Below are 25937 nucleotides of genomic sequence, written 5' to 3'. Positions count from 1 at the left end.
ATTTTGGGGGCTGTTCTACATAGAACTAGAACTCGAGCTTTTTGCTAAAGCTCGATAGTTCTAGATACGTTCGAGAACGGTTCTAGCAGCAAAAAGACCAGCTAATTACTAGCTGGCTTTCCGCTGTAATAGTGTAAGTCACTCTGTGACTCACACTATTATGAAATTTCAGTGGATAGTGTGCGGGAACAGCGCATTCAGATCACTGCTGTATGAATAATGGCGATCGCCATTTTTTTTTTCCTTGTCTTCCTTCCCTAAGCGCGCGCGTGTAGTGGGGCGGGCCAGCATGTCAGCCAATCCCGGACACACACACAGCTAAGTGGACTTTTAGCCAGAGAAGCAACGGCATGTGTGATAGGTTGTCCAAGTCACATGTCCTTGCATTATAAAAACAGACATTTTCCTCCGGCACGCCATTATCTGCCTTCGGCGTCCTTGGTGTCAGTCATCACTGGCGCAGCTCCTATCTCCGATACTGCTGTGTACGCTCCATACACAGCGCTGTACAGAATAGGGATAGAAGTTTCTATCAGTCCTTTTAAGGGCTCATACCGGCAGGGTCAGAGCCATAGGTGACAGGTCCGTGAAAACGGAGTTTAACAGCTACACAAGATGACAGCGTCTGTGTAGCTAAGGTCAGGGATTTCCTCGCTGCATTTCCCCATTAGGAGGGATAGAAAGGCAGGCTTCCTTTCCTCTACCCAGAGACCCACAACCCTGCCACTGTACCCTCCTGCCCTTTGCACACTCAAACTCATTGTTACTAAGCCATTATACTAGCAAACACTGAGTGAACTTAGTGGCATCCTAAACGTGGCTGTTGGACTTCTGTATTGTCCCACTAGTGCAAAGATATTTGCAGCACGTCTGCCTGCATTCCACACTCAAACTCATTGTTACTAAGCCATTATACTAGCAAACACTGAGTGAACTTATTGGCATCCTAAACGTGGCTGTTGGACTTCTGTATTGTCCCACTGGTGCAAAGATATTTGCAGCACCTCTGCCTGCATTGCACACTCAAACTCATTGTTACTAAGCCATTATACTAGCAAACACTGAGTGAACTTAGTGGCATCCTAAAAGTGGCTGTTGGACTTCTGTATTGTCCCACTAGTGCAAAGATATTTGCAGCACGTCTGCCTGCATTGCACACTCAAACTCATTGTTACTAAGCCATTATACTAGCAAACACTGAGTGAACTTAGTGGCATCCTAAAAGTGGCTGTTAGACTTCTGTATTGTCCCACTAGTGCAAAGATATTTGCAGCACCTCTGCCTGCATTGCACACTCAAACTCATTGTTACTAAGCCATTATACTAGCAAACACTGAGTGAACTTAGTGGCATCCTAAAAGTGGCTGTTGGACTTCTGTATTTTAACACTAGTGCAAAGATATTTGCAGCACCTCTGCCTGCATTGCACACTGAAACTCATTGTTACTAAGCCATTATACTAGCAAACACTGAGTGAACTTAGTGGCATCCTAAAAGTGGCTGTTGGACTTCTGTATTGTCCCACTAGTGCAAAGATATTTGCAGCACATCTGCCTGCATTGCACACTCAAACTCATTGTTACTAAGCCATTATACTAGCAAACACTGAGTGAACTTAGTGGCATCCTAAAAGTGGCTGTTGGACTTCTGTATTGTCCCACTAGTGCAAAGATATTTTAAATCATTGTTACTAAGACATTATAATACCAAAAATTGAGTAAACTTAGTGGCATACAAGAAGTGGCTGTTGTACTCCATTAGTGCCCCACTGGTGCAAATCTATGTGCAGCACCTCTGCATGACACCCTCCTGCTCTGTTTTTAATAAGCTATAATGATAGCAAAAAATACTGCCATTTAGTGGCATCATAGAACTGGCTGTTGTATTCCATTAGTGCCCCACTGGTGCCAAGTTATTTGTGGCACCTGTGCAGGACACCCTCCTGCTCTGTTTTTAATAAGCTATAATGTTAGCAAAAAATACTGCCATTTAGTGGCATCATAGAACTGGCTGTTGTATTTCATTATTGTCCCACTGGTGCCAAGCTATTTCTAGCACCTCTGTATGACACCCTCATGCACATTTTGCTACGCTAATTTTATAGCAAACTCAGGGAATTCATTTCTGCATTTGATAATTCGGAGGGATAGAAAGTGAGGCTTCCTTTAGCTTTTCCTTCTGTTCATAGACAGCATCTCCAAGTCCACACCCGAAGGGCAATTTCTCCTCCACGTGTAAGTGTGGAGAGGCAGCTAGTGCGCATGCGTGTGCCGATTTACCCCAGCTGCAGCCTAACTACAGTGTTTCGCCTAGTGAGTATGCTCAGCCTGACTGTGCCATTCCTGAGGCTAAGTCTTCATTTCGGGATACAGCGCATGCTCCCACACTTAGTGCGAAAAGCCTCTTTGCACAGGTACTTGCAATCCGTGCCGGGTCTAAGTCCTGTTTTGTGCCTAGACACCATGCTAAAGCTGATAGTCTTTTTTCAGAGACTGTATTTCATGCAACTGACCATGCTCAGGCACTTACTGCATCATTGACTAGGTCCGGTAATGAACTCTTTGGCCCTGCCCCTGATGTGTTGGGCCCATATAGACCACAGGGCATCAGGTGTCCTGCCGATGTGGCCAGGCCACTCCCAAATGGCTTGCAGAGGCCCGCCCTTATGACTTGTCACCTCATTATTGATGGTCAGACGATGACTGGTGAGGTGTTTGTGTCGTGGCAGCCATGGGGTCATTATTGAAGTTGCGGTTCCAAATAGGATGCTAGTTATGCCACTCATGACGTGTCACTCTGCTTTTGTCTCCAGGAGGTGCATTGTGGTCCACCCTGGTTTGGGGCGGACCCAGGTTATAAAACGGGCTGGAGCCAACAAGGAGGTGCGCAGTTTTCTATTATGCTCCGAAAGAGCACAACTCCATGTGTTGAACCCATTGCGGCTTTAGGCCAGAGGTAGGCAGGGATAGGGCGTCGATGCAGGCCGCCACCTCAGTTGGTAACGCAGAACGGTTAAGACCAGCTCCTGTCCTACAAGTCCTGCTTGTGCAGCCCAGTGGCATTAACAGGCCTGCTGCTGCTGATGCGCCTGCTGTCCACAGGTGTGGCCCCAATGCACACGGTCAGCGTACTGAATGGCCCCAGTGATGTTAACAGGGAGTTCCTGGGCTGGGTGGGCGTGTGGATCCTGTGACGCTAACAGGGCTCCCAGTCTCAAGATCCGAGTGGCGTCTAACTCGGTTCAGGCAACTATTAGTTTCATAGCCACACAGATCTGTATCCTCCACCTAACCTTCCAGTTGCCAACCTCTCCTTTTCCATCTGGGAGCACGGTGGACATTGACTGCTGATGGGGATACAGTTAGGTCCAGAAATATTTGGACAGTGACACAAGTTTTGTTATTTTAGCTGTTTACAAAAACATGTTCAGAAATACAATTATATATATAATATGGGCTGAAAGTGCACACTCCCAGCTGCAATATGAGAGTTTTCACATCCAAATCGGAGAAAGGGTTTAGGAATCATAGCTCTGTAATGCATAGCCTCCTCTTTTTCAAGGGACCAAAAGTAATTGGACAAGGGACTCTAAGGGCTGCAATTAACTCTGAAGGCGTCTCCCTCGTTAACCTGTAATCAATGAAGTAGTTAAAAGGTCTGGGGTTGATTACAGGTGTGTGGTTTTGCATTTGGAAGCTGTTGCTGTGACCAGACAACATGCGGTCTAAGGAACTCTCAATTGAGGTGAAGCAGAACATCCTGAGGCTGAAAAAAAAGAAAAAATCCATCAGAGAGATAGCAGACATGCTTGGAGTAGCAAAATCAACAGTCGGGTACATTCTGAGAAAAAAGGAATTGACTGGTGAGCTTGGGAACTCAAAAAGGCCTGGGCGTCCACGGATGACAACAGTGGTGGATGATCGCCGCATACTTTCTTTGGTGAAGAAGAACCCGTTCACAACATCAACTGAAGTCCAGAACACTCTCAGTGAAGTAGGTGTATCTGTCTCTAAGTCAACTGTAAAGTGAAGACTCCATGAAAGTAAATACAAAGGGTTCACATCTAGATGCAAACCATTCATCAATTCCAAAAATAGACAGGCCAGAGTTAAATTTGCTGAAAAACACCTCATGAAGCCAGCTCAGTTCTGGAAAAGTATTTTATGGACAGATGAGACAAAGATCAACCTGTACCAGAATGATGGGAAGAAAAAAGTTTGGAGCAGAAAGGGAACGGCACATGATCCAAGGCACACCACATCCTCTGTAAAACATGGTGGAGGCAACGTGATGGCATGGGCATGCATGGCTTTCAATGGCACTGGGTCACTTGTGTTTATTGATGACATAACAGCAGACAAGAGTAGCCGGATGAATTCTGAAGTGTACCGGGATATACTTTCAGCCCAGATTCAGCCAAATGCCGCAAAGTTGATCGGACGGCGCTTCATAGTACAGATGGACAATGACCCCAAGCATACAGCCAAAGCTACCCAGGAGTTCATGAGTGCAAAAAAGTGGAACATTCTGCAATGGCCAAGTCAATCACCAGATCTTAACCCAATTGAGCATGCATTTCACTTGCTCAAATCCAGACTTAAGACGGAAAGACCCACAAACAAGCAAGACCTGAAGGCTGCGGCTGTAAAGGCCTGGCAAAGCATTAAGAAGGAGGAAACCCAGCGTTTGGTGATGTCAATGGGTTCCAGACTTAAGGCAGTGATTGCCTCCAAAGGATTCGCAACAAAATATTGAAAATAAAAATATTTTGTTTGGGTTTGGTTTATTTGTCCAATTACTTTTGACCTCCTAAAATGTGGAGTGTTTGTAAAGAAATGTGTACAATTCCTACAATTTCTATCAGATATTTTTGTTCAAACCTTCAAATTAAACGTTACAATCTGCACTTGAATTCTGTTGTAGAGGTTTCATTTCAAATCCAATGTGGTGGCATGCAGAGCCCAACTCGCGAAAATTGTGTCAATGTCCAAATATTTCTGGACCTAACTGTATATACCTTTCTCTTTCTTTTCTTATTAATTTTCGTTATATAGCGGTAACATAGTATATACCACCTTATCCAAATCTGCCAGTCCCACCGTAACAGATGGTGTTTCTTCATCAAATGTTACTTTTGCTTAACCAACAAACCCACGGACAAAAACGTTTTTCCCCTTTCCAACACACCTGTTCCCCTTTCCACCAGCATTTGTCCTTTTTCATCTCATTTGGTATATGACCAAAAGTGCAACTCTGCAGGGACACCGTACTCAATGCCATCTCAGCACAGCAGCCAGCCCTCGGTCCCTCAGATGTGGACAAGTAAAAGACCATTTCCTCCTATCCATGAAAAAGCGTTGAGATTCACTCTGTGCAGCACTGGTGTTTACTGGAAAAGCAGATCTAAGAATCCGTACCACCTTCTGCAGATACTCCTGTATACGTGCGTCCCTTTATATGGCAGGAATTATTTCGCCAAATTTTGTCTTGTACCGGGGATCTAACAGTGTGGCAACCCAGTAGTTAGCATTACTTCGAATTCGTACAATCCGAGGGTCATGTTGTAGGTAGTGCAGCAAGAAGGCGCTCATGTGTCTTGTGCATCCAGGAGGACCAAGTCCTTGGTGAGTTGGTGGCAGAGAGGTGAGAATCGTGCCTCCTTCCTCTGCCCTCTCCCCCCAACCTCGCACAACCGAAATGTGAGCAAGCTCTCACTCATCTGCTGAGTCTTCCATGCCCATCGCAAGTTCGTCCTCCATTTCTTCATGGGCTCCTGCACCTTCCTTAACAATTTTTGCTGATACTATGCGCCCTTGTTAATCTCTATCCCCCACCATGACTGCCGCCTAGGTGCCGCTCACCGTATGGACCTTGTAAATCTTATTATCCCTTCTGCATATGACTCCTCCTGTACTTCCTCACCTTCCTCTTGGACCAACACCTGACTCCGAATAATGCTTACAGTGTGCTCCATCTTGTAGATGACCAGAATTGTCACGCTGAGAATGGCATCGCCAGTGCTAAACATCTTCGTCGACATTTGTAAACTGTGTAGAAGGGTGCCTAGGTCCTTGATCTGACACCACTCCAGCAGCGTGATCTGCACCACCTCTGGATCAAGTTAGACCAGGGTATACGTCATACCGTATTTCAGCAGGGCTCTGCGGTGCTGCCACACACGCTGCAACATGTGCAGATTCCAATTCCTGCGTGTCGGAACATCGCATTTCCGGCGTTTAACCGCCGGACCCTAAGAATTCCGGAGCGATGAAAGTTGCTGAGCTGCTGGGTGCGAAGGATGAAAGTGAGCACATAGCAGCGTGCCCGCTGCACAAGGCCATGTAGGCCGGGATGGTATTTTAAAAATTGCTGGAGAATCAGATTCAACACGTGAGCCATACAAGGCACGTGTGTCACATTGCCTTGACGAAGGGCCGCAGACAGGTTTGCATCATTGCCGAACACGGCTGTTAAGTCACCAACGTAGTCCACTCAATCAATTTGTACTCCGGTCGCCAGGTGACGTGTTCCTTTCGTGCATAGTGCTGATGATGGGAAAGGAGTCGATGCCTGCGGCGCAGGTAGACGCAGGTTATGGTCACCCACTGGGTTGCATTACCTTGACAGATACAGAACCACAAGCTGAATGTAGGTGGTGGGTATCTCACAGATGAAGTACCATCATTCAGCTACAACCAATTGGAAGACACCACACCCTTTTTTAGGCCCCTCCTGTCTGCAGACCACTGCCAGACAAAGCTATGAACCTCTTGTTACTGTTACCCCCAGTTCAGTTTTATGAGTTTATGTGCTTGTTACCTGACTACTTTTCCTGCTTGCTGTTTATGTACCTCGTTGGCCGATCCGCATTTCACCTCTGCTTGTTTTCTGATTAAGTCCTGGCCATCCCATTCTGTTCCTCTTCCTCAATTAATGTTTTTGACCCTGCATGACTACTATTCTCTGGAACTGCAGCCTTCCACAGGTATTGATCAACTTGGGCCCTGTGTAATTCCAAATCACTGTATAGGGTGTGAGGTAGCGTGGTCGGCTGCGCGGCAGAAGACACGGGATCCAGGCACCAATGGTCACAGCACACGGTTTATTGTACAAACAAAAGTCCACAACAGCACCCATGTGTTATCTCCGGCAGAAACTCAGGGAGTTGTGTTCACTCCTTCACACTAGGCCACCACGCCCATGTTCCTGTTTCTTTTTAACCCTCCTTTCAGCCTGTAGGGAAACAGCATTAACCCCAGAGTGGAGTTACTTTCTATCATGGAGTGAGCACAACCGGGGCGAGACGTACCGGCCGTCATAGATAACCCCGGTCACAGTCTCACAAGGGGTTAAAGGGTTTCAGGGTTCTGGGTGTCCAGCTTGGTGAGTGGCTTGCCTCTAGCCTATCCTTTACAGCCTATCTGAGTGTGTCGATCCAGGCAGGCGTTACACCGTGCCCTCTGCAGAAGGCCATGTAGGCCGTGATAGTGTTTTAAAAATTGCTGGACAACCAGGTTCAACACGTGAGCCATACAAGGCACGTGTGTCATATTGCCCTGAAGAAGGGTCGCAGACTGGTTTTCATCATTGTCGCACCCGACCTTCCCTGACTGCTGGTTGAGTGTAGACAACCATTGATGAAACTCAGTCTCACTCTCCAGAGCTAACCGTCCACAATTCCTCAGCGGTGTCTCACATTTCCCCTACATTTCAAAGTAAACATTTGACCGCCTGATGGCCTTGAGCTCTGCTGCCAGCATAGTAAGGAGGTGTGTGGGATTCCTTGGGCGCAGTTACAAGGAAGGGTAGCCTGACCACACAGGGTTTGGGCCGAGGTGGAGGACCACACGAGGTTGAGGAGGCAGAAGCAGTGGAGGAACTTGTACATACAGAGGAAGGATTGACACACAAGTCGTGGGGACGGCAAGACTTGTACAGCAAACCCTTCTCCATCTCTCACCATAGTTACCCAGTGCCCAGTCAGCAACATGTAACTCCCCTGTCCATGCTTACTGGTCCAAGTATCTGTGGTGAAAAGCACCCTGTCACACACAGAGTTTCTCAAGGAATCGGTGAGGTTGTGTGCGACCTGCTGTGGTAGCGCGGGCACGCCTTTCTTGCAGAAGGAGTGACGACTAGCCATGGGCTCTTGGGGCACTACAATGGGAAGAAGGTCTCGAAAATCCTCGGTCTCAAAAGGGTGTAAAGGCAGCCTTTCTGTTGCCAACAAGTAGCAGATGATGAAACTCAACCTCTTAGGCATGTCATGCCCTTAGAAAATCATGTAAAACACAGCGAGGGGACTCCAACCACAGTCTCCCTCGTTTCCACTAATTGGGCCACACACACCCCACTTGACTGGCATCAGTTGACCCCCTTTTGAAAAAGAAAAAGATGCTTTGCATGAAGCACTCTCAAAAATACGCATGCCTTTCACCTCCCCTGGATAACCCAGGGGAAGAAAAGTCCTCTGAGAGCCATGACTTGTTCATCTTGGTTCTTTTACAAACACAGCGAGGGGACTCCAACCACAGTCTCCCTCGTTGCCACTAATTGGGCCAAACACACCCCACTTGACTGGCATGAGTTGACCCCCCTTTTGAAAAAGAAAAAGAAGATGCTTGGCATGAAGCACTCTCAAAAATACGCGTGCCTTTCACCTCCCCTGGATGACCCAGGGGAAGAAAAGTCCTCTGAGAGCCATGACTTGTTCATCTTGGTTCTTTTACAAACACAGCGAGGGGACTCCAACCACAGTCTCCCTCGTTTCCACTAATTGGGCCACACACACCCCACTTGACTGGCATCAGTTGACCCCCCTTTTGAAAAAGAAAAAGATGCTTGGCATGAAGCACTCTCAAAAATACGCGTGCCTTTCGCCTCCCCTGGCTGACCCAGGGGAAGAAAAGTCCTCTGAGAGCCATGTCCACATTGTCAGTGGACAGACACGTGTGCTTATCTGCCAGCAGACCCCCAGCAGCACTGAAGACAGGTTCCGAGAGAACGCTGGCTGCAGGACACGACAAGATCCCCAAGGCGTACGTGGCAAGCTCAGGCAATTTATCCAGATTGGAAGCCTAAAATGAGCAGGGCTGCACAATAATGGCATCGACGTTTCCTTGCATATACTCATATATCTGTGTGTCCTCCTCTTTTTCCTTGTCCAGCTCTTTTGTTTTCGCATGAGTATATGTCCTTGTCACTTTCCCATGTGTTTGTGTTGTGTTGTGAGTTGTTTGTCACCTTTTGGACACCTTTCAGGGTGTTTTCTAGGTGTTTTTATGTGTTTGTAAATGCCTGCCATTGTTTCCTATGCGGTTCGAGTTCGGTTCGTTGAACGTTCGACGAACTGAACTCGAACGGGACCTCCGTTCGACGAACCGAACTCGAGCCGAACCCCGACCGATTCGCTCATCTCTAGTCATCATTAAACGTTACGCCATTACTTACAACAGAAATGTTACTCCAGCCCCTGACTGGAGCAGCATTTCTAGTGAGGCGCACGTTACTTCCGTTGTGGAACAGATTGACATTTTGGGTATAAGGAATGCCACCACTTTTAATTTGTCACACAGGGGTTGCCATGCCCAGTCCTGGCTCCACCTCAGTTCAAACCGTTTTAGCAGAACTGCCCAAAACTGACGTGAAAACTCCAAGAGTCACAAAATTATTTTGTGTTGCGCAAGAATTTGGTGACATTTAAAGATGCCAGAATTCTGGAATAAACACCATGATGGATCACGGCCTAAAATCACCGAAAAAAATAACACTTGAAATTTTCCATGAACAAACTTGGAATTTATGCAATGTACTCTATTTTTAATGGATTGCACCTGGATGTGCAGATTCCCACCGTGTGATTCTGCCTTCATCCATTATTGAAGTTATTTTTGCCAGTTTTGCACTATTATATTAGATCAATGGAACATTACACACCTACAACTTTCAGTTCATTTAAGCGTTTAAGCAATCAAACGCCAATTGTTCTTTCTAAAGGAAACACTGGTAGAAGCCGATAGTGTAACCATCTCCAATACGATGAGACTTATCAGCCGCTCTTTAGCTTCACCTGTTATGTGCACGTATTAACTCAATAGAACAAGCCAATCTAAATGCTAATACACAAGATTAAGGCAGACACTTCAAATAACAAAAGACAGCTGTAATTGAATGCAAAATTAAAATATGACAAAACAGAAAGTCAGTTTATTATCAGTTTTGTTGATAACTAGATGTGTTTAGACTAATCATTAGTGTAACAAAATGAAATATATGGCTGAGCGCACCTGTGTTCTCTATGAGAGAGCCGCTGCCAAACATGTCTGGTGGTGGCTTATCTCAGGGAGAAGTAAAGGACCAGCAAGTAAATCAGACATGATGGATTTTTAAAAGGAGTGGTTTAACATACAAAGTAATTTTTATCCTAAATCCCTGTCTATTTAATGCAATAATCTAAACTAATTTCGAATATACTTTATCTAAACATTCCCTCTCCTTCGATAACTGGTTTTCTTTCTTTTTATTTCTTTTTTTTTTTTACTACTACTTTTTGTGATGACACTTTGTTTCAGAATTCCACTGCATGCTAGGATACGCAAACAAAGCATCATGAGTTACGCTCCTTTTAGGAGCTTAGCTAGTCCTTGCACACTGTGCACAATGCCAGCATGCTCTACTCCCGGCTCAGATCAGCGGTAATGAACCAGCACTAAAGAAGAGCGCACTGTCAGTCTGTGTTCTAAGACTACCTAAGGTGCAGAGACGAGCGCCACCCTCGCAAGTGAAATCACTGGTCTCCAAACATTATGTATTCTAACAACACTCTGCTGCTGGCTCGTTACTACTGATCTGAGCCAAAAACTGAACAGACTGACATTGTGCAGATCACATAGTGCCCAGTATGCACAAACTAACCTAGCCTCTGAAACGAGTGTCACTGATGACACTCCATTTCAGGGAGTGGGCAGAAACTGGGGCAATAACCTTAGCCACTGCCCCCTGATGATGCTTTGTTTCAGTATCCCAGCATGCATTGGGATTTAGTCTCAAAGAGTCCTCACAAAAGAAAGTAGTAAAACAAAAAAAATAATACTAGTTAGATAGTGTAGTTTGAGAAGGGGAGGGCATTTTTAATTAGGGTATTCAGGTGCATCTCAATAAATTAAAATAGCATCAAAAAGTTAATTTACTTCAGTAATTCTATACAAAAAGGGAAAAGCATATATTATATAGAGTCATTACACACAGAGTGATCTATTTCAAGTGTTTGTTTCTGTTAATGTTGATGATTATGACTTACAGCCAATGAAAAGCCAAAAGTCATTATCTCAAAAAATTAGAATATTATATAAGACCAACTGAAAAAATTATTTGAAACTCAGAAATGTTGGCGCCTACTGAAAAGTTTGTACAGTAAATGCCCAAATACTTGGTTGGGGCTACTTTAGCATGAATTACTGCATCAATGCGGCGTGGCATGGAGGTGATCAGCCTGTGGCACTGGTGAGGTGTTATGGAAGCCCAGGTTGCTTTGATAGCAGCCTTCAGCTCATCTACATTGTTGTTTCTGGTGTCTCTCATTTTACTCTTAACAATACCCCATAGATTCTATATGTGGTTTAGGTCAGGCAAGTTTGCTGGCCAATCAAGCACAGTGATACTGTGGTTATTAAACCAGGTATTGGTACTTTTGGCAGTGTGGACAGGTGCCAATTAAATTTCCATCTCCAAAAAGCTTGTTGGCAGAGGGGAGCATGAAGTGCTCTAAAATTTCCTGGTAGACAGCTGCACTGACTTTGGTCTTGATAAAACACAGTGGAGCTACACCAGCAGATGGCATGGCTCCCCAAACCATCACTGATTGTGGAAATGTCACACTAGACCTCAAGCAGCTTGGATTGTGGCCTCTCTACTCTTCCTCCAGACTCTGGAACCTTGGTTTCCAAATGAAATGCAAAATTTACTTTCATCTGAAAACAACACCTTGGACCACTGAGCAACAGTCCAGTTCTTTTTCTCCTTGGCCCAGGTAAGACGCTAATGCTGTTGTCTATTGGTCATGAGTGACTTGACACAAGGAATACGACAGTTGTAGCCCATGTCCTGGATACATCTGTGTGTGGTGGCTCTTGAAGCATTGACTCCAGCAGCAGTCCACTCCTTGTGAATCTCCCCCAAATTTTTGAATGGCCTTTTCTTAACAATCCTATCAAGGCTGCGGTTATCTGGTTACTTCTGCACCTTTTTCTACCACACTTTTCCTTCCACTCAAGTTTCCATTAATATGCTTGGATACAGCACTCTGTGACTAGCCAGATTCTTTAGCAATGACCTTTTGTGGCTTACCATCCTTGTGGAGTGTGTCAGTAACTGCCTTCTGGCCATTTGTTAAGTCAGCAGTCTTTCCCATGATTGTGTAGTCTACTGAACCAGACTAAGGGACCATTTCAAACGCTTAGGAAGCCTTTGCAGGTGTTCTAATTTTCTGAGATAATGACTTTTGGGTTTTCATTGGATATAAGCCCTAATCCTCACCATTAACAGAAATAAACACGTGAAATAGATCACTCTGTTTGTAAGGACTCAATATAATATATCCATTTCCCTTTTTGCATTGAATTACTGAAAAAAATTAACTTTTTGATGATATTCTAATTTATTTAGATGCACCTGTATTAAACATTAGTTTAGATTATTGCAATAAATATATAGGGATTTAGGATGAAAATACTTTGTATGTCGGACCACTGCTATAACATCCCGGACAATTAATCATCTGTTACTCCTATAAAAATTAGATTGTTGATCGAACCAGTTATTAGCAGTTACGGCCAACATTACTCTGTGTGTATCAGGGTATGGTTCACAGTACCGTATTATCAGTCTGAGTGCTGTTGATGAAAATGCGGACCTCTGAAGCACAGCAAGCGGACTAGTGGTCTGAGACTATTTAGATGACAGATTTTTTTTTACACAGATCAAATATATAGGAGTACAAAAAATAAGCCCGCGGCACAGACTATTTTCTACCTTACTTTTTATTTTTTTACAAAACTTGTTTATATAGGTCTATCGTGCGCAACAAACTTAAAAAATATGTTGGGTCTCAAATGGATCAACCATGTAGCATCAGATTTTTTTTACAAAAGGAAAGCATTTGGTCTTGATTCAGAGACTGTTGTTTCATTACATACGGTATTTTACTGTAGGTTACATAAAAATTAAGGCAGGTAAAATGTGTGTTCATGTATGAAAATATCTTTACTTATGATTTATATAATGATTTTACGTCTGGTATACCCAGGATATAGTGGTCCTGCCAGTCTATAGAATTCAGTAATGCTGTGTGATGTATCAGAGATGAGGAAAATAAGCGCCGCTCACATCAGCAAATTTTGCCAGAAAGCTGGATCCGGTACAAATGCGTTTTAGTTCCATTCATTTACAATGGAAGCGCGGCAACCTCGCATCTTGTGCGATTCCATTGTAAATGAATGGAACTGAAACGCAATTGTGACGGATCCGGCTTTCCAGCAAAATATCGCTGATGTGAAGGACGCGTTAGTTCAGTTCATCACACAAGCAAATAGCATTAAGGATACTAAGGTTATCAGGTCCTGATTCCAATACAAACCAGTGTTGCTTGGTGGTAAAAAATATCTTGAAAGCATCCTACAGATATAAAGAAAGAACACCACTTCTTTCATCTTTGAGACATAAAATGGAACATAAAAGTTTTTGTGTGCACATTAAAATTAAATGGACGAAATAAAGGTAAAAAGGAGTACAATCAAATAAAACGTATAACAAAACATCATGTGTTAAAAGTCTAAAAATTGCTGATTTTATACATGGCCTTCATGATAACCGAGTGAATCTATAGAGAGTAAGACCATAACTAAAAAATGTGATTGGTTTAAATGTGTGTGAATATGGATGGTGGAAGGGTACATTTCAGGAGAAAATCTTCAGCTCAGAGCCATGCGGAGGACAAGGCTAAGGCCCCTTTCACAAATCAGTTTTTTACAGTCAGTCAAAAGCCGTCAAATTTTGAAAAAAACAGATCTGGCGACTGATGCCGCTGGATCCGTTTTTTTCTCATCGACTTGTATTAGCGACGGATGGCCTCATGTTTCATCCGTCATTCGACGGATCCGTCGAAAATTGTTTGTCCAGCCAATGCAGACGACAGAGTAACTTTTTTGTCTACGTTGAAAAATCGGACAGCGACGGATCCAGCGATGCCATTCATAGATTGGTAGAAGGGAAACCTATGGGTGAGGATCCGTCGTAATCCGTCATATGACAGAATCCGTCGCCGGATTCCATTTTTTTTAAATGAGTATGCTCCAATTATTATTTAGTGCCTAGCATTAGTTTTGCCCCAATCTGCGACCGATCCGTTGAGAAAACGGATTGTCATTGATGGCAAAAAACTGATGTGTGAAAGGGGCCTAAGTTCACATTGTCCAGTAATCATCCATTAGAACAGATCCAGCAGAAATCTGCTGGCAAAAAAAGTTCTACTAACAAAAATTTCTTGTCTGTTTTGTAAAAATTGTGGGGTTTTTTGGCAGGATCTATATTTTTTTTTTAACATAGTAGTCTATGGAAAATGGATCCCTTACCTGATTGCTATTAGCCGTTTTTCTTCTTGCAGTTGTAAAGTATCCATTTTTTGCTTACTGGATCAGTTTCAAAGGGAAGGTAAATACCATGTTTCCCCGAAAATAAGCCCTAGCATGGTTTTACAGGATTTTTGGAGTATGTTTGAAACATAAGCCCTACTCCAAAAATAACCCCTAGTTACTGCCAAGGCTGGTGTCCGAAGGAGGAGGGGGGTGTGTGAATAAATGTGGCTTCTTGTTCATGGAGAAAAAATAAGATATTCCCTGAAAATAAGCCCTAGCTCATCTTTCAGAGCAAAAAATAATATAAGACCCTGTTTTATTTTCGGAGAAACACGGTTAGCAATCAGTTAATGGATCCGATTGCCATAGACTCCCATGTTAGCAAAACAGATCCTGCAAAAATATTTTTTTTCAAAACAGACAAGAAAGTTGTGTTTGCATAACGATTTTGCCAACGGATTTATGCTGGATCCGTTCTAACGGCTGATTACTGGACATTGGGAGGCCACTCTTTGACCCTTCAGGGTCCAATTTAGCTGTGGCCATTACCCTTTGTTCAAGCAGTGGCCGCTCATTGGTTGCAGCGGGAACAGCAGCATCAACATTGGTGGAATGGCGCCACTGTAGGAGGCAAGTAACCGGTCTTATTTTAATTGGGGCCGTTGAGTAAGGATTCAAATTGTGAGCAAAAGTCACATTTACTAGAAAATTGTCAAGCACCTTGATTTAGAGACGCGCTCTACAGTGAGGACCTCAATAAGTGCGATTAGGGCATGAGAGCAGATCATTTTGCTCCTGATGGGGGTGGGCAGCTTTACCTGCTGGGCTCATAAAAGCTGCTAATCCTACCACCCAGAGAATTTAGACAATTTTGTGTTTGCCTCACCTTATAACGATGTATCCTTATAGATGAGGAGAATATGTTGGTTAAATGCCAGCGCAATGCTACTTGCACATAATGCTGCGTTTTGGGAAAACATGCAGCATTAATAGTCCTTTTACATAAGCCAGAATATGTGCTTTATTGCTGAAGAAATAGGCTTCAGTGACCTTACAGCTGAATGGCTAGAATTAATGACGGATTTAGCTTCTGCATCACTGGATGGATTAGTATCATGCTAATTACATATTATACATGGTTCATTTGAGAGTTCCTGACTCATTGTGTATATAATCAGTAGAAATGAGACAAGTCATATCATATTGGAAGGACTCCGTGAATCACATTTTGTACATGGAGCTAGCACCAATAATAAATCATTAAAATGATTTGGTGTAGGGAGCTTCCTCTACAACTCGTAACCGTATTGCCCTCTATTTACATTGATCAACTGCCCACATGATATGGTCCCTATATGGTGCACACTAGTACTGGGCAGCCTGCCTGATCGAATAGTATGGCCGTGTAATAGGATGCTGACTGGGTTACTATGCAGCTAAAGTTTGAACGGAGCCCTATGCAAGCCACTAGTGTGCAATTTTACCATCCAGCGATCACCCCCTCCATATTCTGGAGTTGTGTGAGTGATTTGCTCCTCTTGCACCTGTGATATTTCCATCTATTGAGGGTTTCACTGCACCCTGTTAGTGCATTATTTTTTCTTGGCCTGAGAAGTTCATCACTGCTTTATCCTGCAGTGAGTATTGTAAATGTATTTATGTTGGTGGTGAAACTGCTGGGACCCCCAAAGTTCCCGGTAAGTAGTGTGTATACTACTCTGTTCACTTTTATCAGACGGTCGCAGCAGCTATGACTGATCTTATGAACAAGGAACACTACAGATTATCAAAATAAATGGAACACTCATGGCACTGCTCAGAGATTTCTCTTGGAAAACAGATATTTTAAAGGGAACCTGTCAGGTACAATATGCACCCAGAACCATGAGCAGTTCTGGGTGCATACTGCTAATCCCTGCCTAACCGTCCTTGTGTACACTAGCATAGATAGATTAAAAGTAATTTTAAAGATCCTTTATGATATGCTAATGAGTGCGTGAACAAGTCACAAGGGCGTTAGTTCCCCGTCTAGTCCCCATAGGGGTATGCTAATATGCTATTCAATGCCCATTACCCAGTATCATCAATGGTGACAAATGTACCTGTGTCAGTTGTCACCGCTTCAGACACTTGGTTTAGTCGAAGTGCTCATGATCAGAAGTCTCGGAACTTCCTGTCATGTGCACTATGAAGCTGAGTGTACACGTAACGGCTTCAGAGAGGTCTAGTGTGCATGACCGGAAGTGCCGGGAGTTCTGATCATGCGCACTGTGCCTACACCAACAGACACAGGTACACACGTCACCACTGATGACGCTGGGCAATGGGCATTAAATAGCACGGGCATGCTAAGAGGGTGGGCTAATCGGGGGAACCAATGCCCTTGTGACTAGTCCCTGTGCTCATTAGCAAATCATAATCAGAAGAAATCCTTTTTCTAAACATCCCTTCATTTATGCTAGTGTATACAGGGACGATTATGCAGGGATTGCAATATGCACCCAGAACTGCTCGTGGTTCTGGGTGCATATTGCACCTGACAGGTTCACTTTAAGTAAACAGTTCTTGATTTGAATGGACATTTGTGGTCAATGAAAATTTTGACAACATCTTAAGCAATCTCTAAATTTGGTTTTTAGGCCTTTTTATTACAAAAATCCATGAACATACAGATCCCAAGTCACCAACATCATATTTTCATTTTTAGTATTATTCCCTTTTAGTGTTTTTCTGTTAAATAATGTAAAAGTTCACCAGATCAAGCTTTTCCTATTTATTCTGACATTATTTAATAGAAAATTCTGCTCAGCTTTAATAGGGGCTATTTTTCTTTTTCATCTGGAGCTGCAAAACAGTCAATCATCTTGGATTGTGCCCCTGTAATCTGTGATAAATGTACAGACTGACCCTGCAATATCTATTTATGGAAAAGCTCAGAATATTAAGACTGCGAGGGATAAAACCCAGGGCTCACAACAAAGATGTCCCAAGCAACAGATCTTAGTCATTTTAGCTTCATCCACAAAATATGCCAAATAGTCTAATCAGCCAATCACAGCAAAATTAATGCCGCTTTACACGCGTCGATTTATCGTGCGTTCGCATGTGCGATCACACCCGCCCCCATCGTTTGTGCGTTACGGACAATTTGTTGCCTGTGTCGCACAAAGTCGGTAACCCCCGTCACACGTACTTACCTCCCGAACAACCTCGCTGTGGGCGGCAAACATCCTCTTCCTGAAGGGGGAGGGACGTTCGGCGTCACAGCGACGTCACACAGCAGCCGGCCAATAGAAGCGGAGGGGCGGAGATGAGCGGGACGTAAAATGCCGCCCACCTCCTTCCTTCAGCATTGCCGGCGGCCGCAGGTAAGCTGCAGTTAATCGTTCCCGGGGTGTCACATGGAGCGATGTGTGTTGCCTCGGAACAATGAACAACAGGTACACAGAAGGACGATCGATTTTTTGAAAATGAGCGACGTGTCAACGAGCAACGATAAGATGAGTATTTTTGCTCGTTCACAGTCGTTCGTAGCTGTGACATGCTACGATAAGTCAAATGATGCCAGATGTGCATCACTAACGACGTTACCCCGACGACATATCGTTAGCTATATCGTAGCGTGTAACAGGGCCTTAAGTTAATGCTACACCCGATCACTAAGGGCTCATGCGCACGTTGCGTCCTGGCCAGTGCAGAAATAAATGCACCCTCTGGCAGACGTGACGCTGCGTGCTGACAAAAACGCATGTATTTTGGATGCATTTTACATGCGTTTTGGATGCATTTTTGTCAGTGCAGTCCCCCAGCTCTGCTACATGCCCGCTGACAGCAGAAACAGACAGAGCCAGGCAATGACAATGAACTCGGATGAACTGTACCAGACTTCATTGTCATCCCGCGGCTCTGTCTCTGTGTGCTGTCATGAACTCAGATGAACCTCCGAGGTCAGTGCCAGGACACAGGAGTCTGCAGCAGTGATGTCAGAGCTTCACCCGATTTCACTGACATCGCGCAGCTCTCTCTCTCTTTGTGTCGCAGCCTGATTTGCGGTTACACGTGAAGGACTCACCTATGATCGCAAATCCCCTGAGTGACTGCAGTGAGCCGCCCGATCAGCTGTGCTTTCACTCAGGTTACTCCCGGCCACAGCTGCAGTCCTCCACCTGAGAGTGGTGGCCGCGAGTAAACTGAGTGACAGTACAGCTGATCGCGCAACTCACTTCAGTTGCTGCATGGAGCTCACAGGAGCGGCAGTGTTCTACTACCGCTCCTGTCAGCTTCCGATGTAGCAGAGCTGAAAGCGTCGTGGGACCTTGCGTGGATTATGTCGGACCTGGAGGCGTTTTTGAGAGGTTAATAAAGTGGTGAAAGAGGGTGTTTTTTGTCTTTTATTCCAAATAAAGGATTTTTTGGATGTGTGTGTTTATTTTCTTTAACTTACAGGTTAATCATTGAAGGTATCTCAGGGAGACGCCTGCGATGATTAACCTAGGACTTAGTGGCAGCTATGGGCTGCAGCCATTAACTCATTATTACCCCGTTTGCCACCACACCAGGGCAATTCGGGATGAGCCAGGTAGAGTCCCGGGACTGTCGCATCTAATGGATGCGGCAATTCCGGGTGGCTGCTGGCTGATATTGTTAGGCTTCCCATAACATGGAGCTCCCCATCCTGAGAATACCAGCCTTCAGCCGTGTGGCTTTACCCTGGCTGGTATCTAAATTGGGGGGAAACCGCTTGTCGTTTTTTTAAAAAATATTTATTTCTTTTACTGCTCGATACAGACACGCCCACCGGCGGCTGTGATTGGTTGCAGTGAGACAGCTGTCACTCAGCGTGGGGGCGTGTCTGACTGCAACCAATCATAGGCGCTGGTGGGCGGGGGAAGCAGGGAATACGAGATTGAATAATGAGCGGCTGGCATTTTCAAAAGAGAAGCCGTCACAGTGTGAATGCTGTGCAGCGCAGGGCAGGTGATTGTGGATCGGTGAGTATGAGAGAGGGGGTGAGAGGGAGAGACCGACATGGACAGAGAAATAGAGAGAGACCGAAAGAACTGTGTTTGTTATGTTAAAAAAACATGCAGATCGCAACAAAAATGCAGTGCAAACACACTACTTAGCATTTTGCTAGCATTTTTTTACAACTCATTGATTTCAATGGGTGTAGAATGCTGCCAAAACGGACAAAAGAAGTGACATGCTGCTTTTTTAAACGCAGCGATTTTGTCAAATTTTTGACAATCAAAACGCTGCGTTTAAAAAAGCATTGTGCGCACAGATTTTGCAAGATTCTCATAGACTTTGCTGGAATAGCAGAACGCATGAATTTTGACAATGTGACGCTGCAGCTTAAAATGCTGCAGAAACGCAAAAAAAATGCAACGTGCGCATGAGCCCTTAGGCTGCTTTCACACACACTTCCGTTTTGCTTCAGTCACAATCTGTTTTGCAGTGAAACAGCTGTCACTCAGTGTGGGGGCACATCTGACTGCAACGAATCATAGGTGCTGGTGGGCGGGGGAAGCAGTGAATACAAGATGGAATAATGAGCGGCCGGCATTTTCAAAAGCTGGAGGAGCCGCCGCCGCAGTGTGACAGCTGTGCAGCGGTGATCGGTGAGTATGAGAGAAGGGGTGAGAGGGAGAGACCGATTGACAGAGAGAGAGAGATCGACAGAGAGCGAGAGACTGACCGACCGACCGACAGAAAGAGACCGACAGACAGAAAGAGAGAAAGATATTTTCTAACCACAAAGGAAACATCTGAGCATGCTCTGTTGCTAAAAGATGGAACCGTCGCCTGAATCCATCATTTAACGGATTGGACGGATTCAGGCACCCAAAGGCTTCCATTATAACCAACCACAGATGCCGACAGAATCCCGCGCACTGCGTTTTTTCGGCGCTACAAAAAACGTTACATTCTGTGTTGCTTCCGCCCGGCGGTCAGTCATTCCATGACTGATCAGTCGCATAGCGAATGCAACGCAGGGCCATCAGTTGCAATCCGTTGTTAATACAAGTCTATGGAGGAAAAACGGAATCCTGCAAAATATTTTGCAGGATACCGTATTTCCTCAAGGTGGCGGATTGTGATACAAAACAACGGAAGTGTGAAAGCAGCCTTACCCATACGGCATGGTGAAACGGTAATGTCTGAAGCTGCCAAGAGCTAAAAGGACAGAAAATGAGGCTTTTACCTCAAGGATCAATATGACTGGATAGTCAGTATACATTCAGCCATCAATGATTTTTCATTTTTACGCTTTCGTTTTTTCTGCACCTCTTCCACGAGCTAAACCTTTTTTATTTTTCCGTCAATATAGCCGTGTGAGGGCCTGTTTTGCGACACGAGATGTACTTTTGAATAACACCATCTATTTTATCATCTGATATAATGGAAAGCGGAGAAAAAATTCCAAGTGTGGTGAAATAGCAAACAAATTTACGGCACCATTCAGCAATAGTTGTTTTTTTGTTTTTTTATGTACAGTTTTCACTTTACCATAAAATTGACCTGTCAGTACAATTGCGCAGATACCAAATGTTATGAACTTTATATATTATGTTTTTAAACTTTTTTTTTCTACTTTTCCCTATATTAAATAGTCTCCTTAAGGAAAGTGAGCCTATGATCATCCAATACCTTGTGCTATATACAGTGCTATATATAGCAGCAATCACAGTCTCCTATAAATGCCAACCACAGGCTGTTTTTTCCAGGAGTAGTGATGACACACAGGGGTCTTCAGCAAGTCTCTGACTGCCATGACAGCCCATCAGCATTCTGCAATCGTGTCGTTGGTGCACCGATGAGGGGTTAGAACAGTGTACCTCCCTGCCAGCGCGTGTTAAATGCTGCTGTCAGAGTCAGGTTAACAGCTGTGGGTGGAGCTCAGTTTCATATGCGGCTGTTAGACACAGGTGATGGCTGCATAATTCACCCATCATCTGCCAGCAAAGATGCGACCTCCGACTGCAAGCCTGCATCAAAGCAGGGAGATGACTTATGATGGACATACTACGTCATAAGTCATTAAGGGGTTAAGAGGAACCTGTCATGTAAAATAACACTAATAGTGTTATGAAGGTAGCTGGCTGCTGTACCGGCAACACCTGGGTAAAAAAGAACTGTAACGCTCACAGCCAGTGTAAGGGCAGCAAGCAGGATTAGTGGACCCACTGGGCCACAGGGGGACCCCGAGCTTACCCTTTAGTGGGAGGTGCTTAACTAAGCGCCCACCGCGAGGCGGACACCAGGTACCACTCCCAGGGCAGTGACTGGGACTGTAGCAGCTGGTCCCCAGGACAGGAGACGGACTTGGGTATAGGCACAAGTGCAGGCAGGTACAGGCGGGAAAACCGGGGCAGACAGGCAGGTGGGTATGGACAGCTTTGGTGGGCATGGCAGGAACAGATAGGTATGGGAAGGCAGACTGGGTGACAGATGATGGACACGAGGTTAACGGGACCTGACAAATAGCTAGACAGAGAGGACACTGACTAACTGAATGCATTGCGCAGTCACATTCCCTAATGGGAGGGTGCCATAACTACTGAATGTCTCTCAGCTAAGAGGCATTTCCTTTAAGAAGAGGCCCTAACCACACTCCCAGGCCCTGGGAGGGAATGGAAGCAGCAGCAACATGGACGGCCAGGAGGGGCAAGGGAAGACGTGACCCGGCCGGTGCGCAGAGTAAGTTGCCGTCTCTCCAAGGACGCTGGTGCTATAGCAACTTTATTTCTTCTGATACCTACTGGCTTTCAGTCATGCAGGTGTGCCTGGAACAATTATAGAAAAAAGATGGCTTACAGCACCAATGGTCAGATACATGTGCACGTGTAATACAACAGACAGTCTCAGCACATCGGGGTGCACGATCAATTCAAGTGATCCACTTGAAATAAAACATACCGCTAGGCTTGAAATAAAACATACCATTAGGCTTGAAAAAAAAACTTTCTTGTCGAAACGTTGCTGTATTGTATGATCTTTATGGATAAAAATCTGGATTGAATCTTCACCCACTGGGATGCTGTCTAGTTTATCTACACAGAGCAATTATAGTAACTGCTCACAGCACTGCATGGCGCTACAAGAATGCTCCCGAAACAGATTACCAACTGGCACTGTCACTTTTGAGCCGGCTATCAGGCAATGTGCCTGGTAACAGAGTGTCACTAAATAACAAAAATAGTAAACAATACTTTTTACATTTCTCACACACCTACCTATAGCACACCAAGTATTCCCTGTTCTTCAGGTTGAAAAACAAGGCCTTTCATACTATACATAAAGGTGAACACTCTCGTCCGTGCTAGGACGTTTTTATAAATTGATTTTTTTTTTTATGATTGGGGTGTTTTTCTTCCATTATTTTAACATTCTAGTTTTTCACACAAAAAAAATAATCAGAAAACAAAAAAACAATGGTAAAAGTAAAAAAGGCCAATGAAAAAAACAGAAAAAAAACATCTATAGATGTTATATGTCTTTTAGTAGAAAAGAAAAATGCTGCTGGACTGTGGTTATGTATATATGTTATGTATATAAAGCATTCTGCCCAATTAGTGGCACATCTATGAGAAATACTAGATCTAACCAGCACACGCATGTAAATGAGCAAATTATATACCTGATTACATGGTTGTGGTGCTCTAGGTCATAAAGGTCAATGTATTCACATTGGTGAGAAAATGCCTCCCATACGATATTTCACTTGACACTTAAAGCTCTTCTTAATTTCCCTTGAAATCAATTTTAAATAGTAGGGAGCCATGTTAGACGGAGCCGCACACTGTGATTAAAAGTGACTTTGGAGTAGTCAGTCAAATAATGCAATGTGAACCAAAGCCGCAGCAACAAGTAAAGGTCACACAAGAGGCAGAAATGTTATCTGTCATTCTCGGGAAGTCTCCGGCTCCTAATGGCAAGGATTTACTTAGCTCCACAGAGACGTTATAATAAGAGCTGCTCGAAATAATGAAGCAACATGGACAGAGAACAGATGACAAATATTGGCTTCTATTTGCACTATATTTCATGTATCCGCGTGTCTTTTATTGAATGGGCCCCAGCTGTTCATGCCGTATGGAGAATTGACTTTTAGCTTATTCAATAGTCATAACACAGGAAAATGAGGATATGAAACGCGGCTTTGTGAGCGTGCGGCTTGGCAGAAGTAACATGTACTTGTTAGTTCTTGCTACAACTGCTCGGTCATTTTTAGCCTAGTTTTATATGACATTTACTCTATGTTGACTAGTAATATGAGTACAGGGTTTAAAGAGAAAATCTACAAAAGTCATCCTTGGTAATGTGACAGGTGGTAACGAACTAACTAGGAATAGGAGCTCATAAACTGGCTCTCAGGCTAGGGGACCCTAACTGTCACTTATCCCAGAGATACTTCTGAAGGTGAAGAGGTCTGGAGCGCCAGCTTAGCCCTGACTTCTCATCAGCCCTAGGTATAATACTCCTTTACCCCCAAACCAGAAGAGGGCCGGGACTGGAATGGTAAATCTCACACAGATAGACAGACAGGGGGAAATCCAAACTCAAACTCCCAGCAATCACTCACAGAGGTATAGGCAAAACAAGCTCAGAAGGAAATAAAGAAAAGGGGGAAAATAATCAAACAACAAGAGTAATTCCACATACAGCAGTTCACCAGAAGCTGGATAACCATGCACATGGACCTGAATCGTAAAAGCTATAATCAGCATGGAGGAGAAGATTCCACCATCTTTTAAAGGGTGCAAGTGGCTATGATAAGTCTCCAGAAACCCATGACCCTAGCAGTAATTCAAAGGTAAAAAATTAACTCCTGCTAGACCGATCACTAGTAAGCACACAACAGGTCGATGCCTGGTTCAAGGGAGCAACTCAAAAGCACCAGGTGGCGTGTCAGACTCTACAGTAGGAACAGGGTCAGAAGGTGCCATGACATCTAGTGAGCTTACAGCTGAACACCGTGTGACAGGTAAATAGGGAGAAACATTTCAACAACATTTGTACAATGGTGGGCAAGAAAAAATACATTGGACTTCATCTTCATCCTGCTCACTAATGGCCACGGTCGCATACAGCAGACACATAGGCTGCCCCCATGCTGGACGACAAGGAGAACAAGGGGGAACGTTGTATTCCTAAATATTGTAGACACAAGACTATGCTGTGCTTTCACTGTAGATTTTATACACATGGCACTTTATTTTTCTAATAGCCAAATTGGCTTATTGTAATTTTCTAAACTTAAAAGCTGTTAAAATGCAATCTATCTGTGGCACCCCTAGGGGTATTATCCACAGTAAAACCATCATTAGTTACTCAATACAAGCACTAGAGTAGACACCGCACTACCACCTCTGGCCAGAAGGGGGAGCTCAAGAGACTCCCCTAGAGATATTCTGATCTGAGGTAAAATCGACAGTTAGTTTTTCAGTTGGAGCCGGGACGCTCAGAGGAGTAGTTACAGAGAAATTGCTCTGAGGTCCTTAGGAGAGACTGACAATTTCCAGGCCCAAGCCATTGGTCTGAGGAAGAGGAGACAGAGAAGAGGAATATTTTAGGAACCGGGTAGCCATTAATATCTACCCCTGAAAAGGCGCAAATACGGACACCGGATCCGTGGCTGCATTAGTTTTACACAATACAGCAACCAGGAAAAGTGAAGGCGATTCAAGCTTCATCAGGGTCAGACACAGCAGCATCCAGAGAGTTCAGCGGTACTCCCGGAAGGGGTAAGCAGAGGAAAAGGACTCAAGTTGCCTGTTGAAATAGGACCCGGGAGGGACAGTTTGGGCCGGCAGCTAGTTCACACACAGCAGCAGGCCACAGACAGCGCAAAGAAGGAGGCCAAGGACCCGGCAGAGCAGAGTAACTTAGTCCTCCTTATACAGACTCCGGTGATGGTACTTGTTGTTATGCAGTTTTTGTTAAAGTAAACGGGTTAAATGTTGCCTGCGCCTCAGTCTCTCATTTGGGCAGTAGCCACCTATCCAGGATTGGGACCATCGAAGCTGAAAAAACCTATTGCTGATCAAGTAAGTGTCTGCGCCCCTAAAGTCTCCTCACAATACCATTCTCTATAACCACCATTGACTTTTACCTCACCTGCCTGGGACCCACAGCCCTACCCGGAAAGGGCTTTCCACCTCAGCTGCCCCACATCATCATCCCTGGCCAGCTACTGGCAGCGGTGGCCATAAATAGCCACATTTATTCCGGGTGGCGTCACGAAAAACTCTTATAAACTTTTATTTATCCCCTGTAAATACCCCCCATTGCACTGTGCATCGC

General features: G+C 44.5%; 1 protein-coding gene across 1 annotated transcript in view; it reads right to left on the bottom strand.

Moving 5' to 3' along the window:
* Positions 1-25937, bottom strand: part of METTL22 (methyltransferase 22, Kin17 lysine) — a 285223-nt gene that overhangs the window by 192466 nt on the left and 66820 nt on the right. The window lies entirely within an intron of this gene.

Source organism: Anomaloglossus baeobatrachus, chromosome 7 (assembly GCF_048569485.1).
Source record: "Anomaloglossus baeobatrachus isolate aAnoBae1 chromosome 7, aAnoBae1.hap1, whole genome shotgun sequence".
Taxonomy (NCBI): domain Eukaryota; kingdom Metazoa; phylum Chordata; class Amphibia; order Anura; family Aromobatidae; genus Anomaloglossus; species Anomaloglossus baeobatrachus.
The sequence above is the reverse complement of the archived record's forward strand: the minus strand, read 5'-3'. Positions and strand labels throughout refer to the sequence as shown.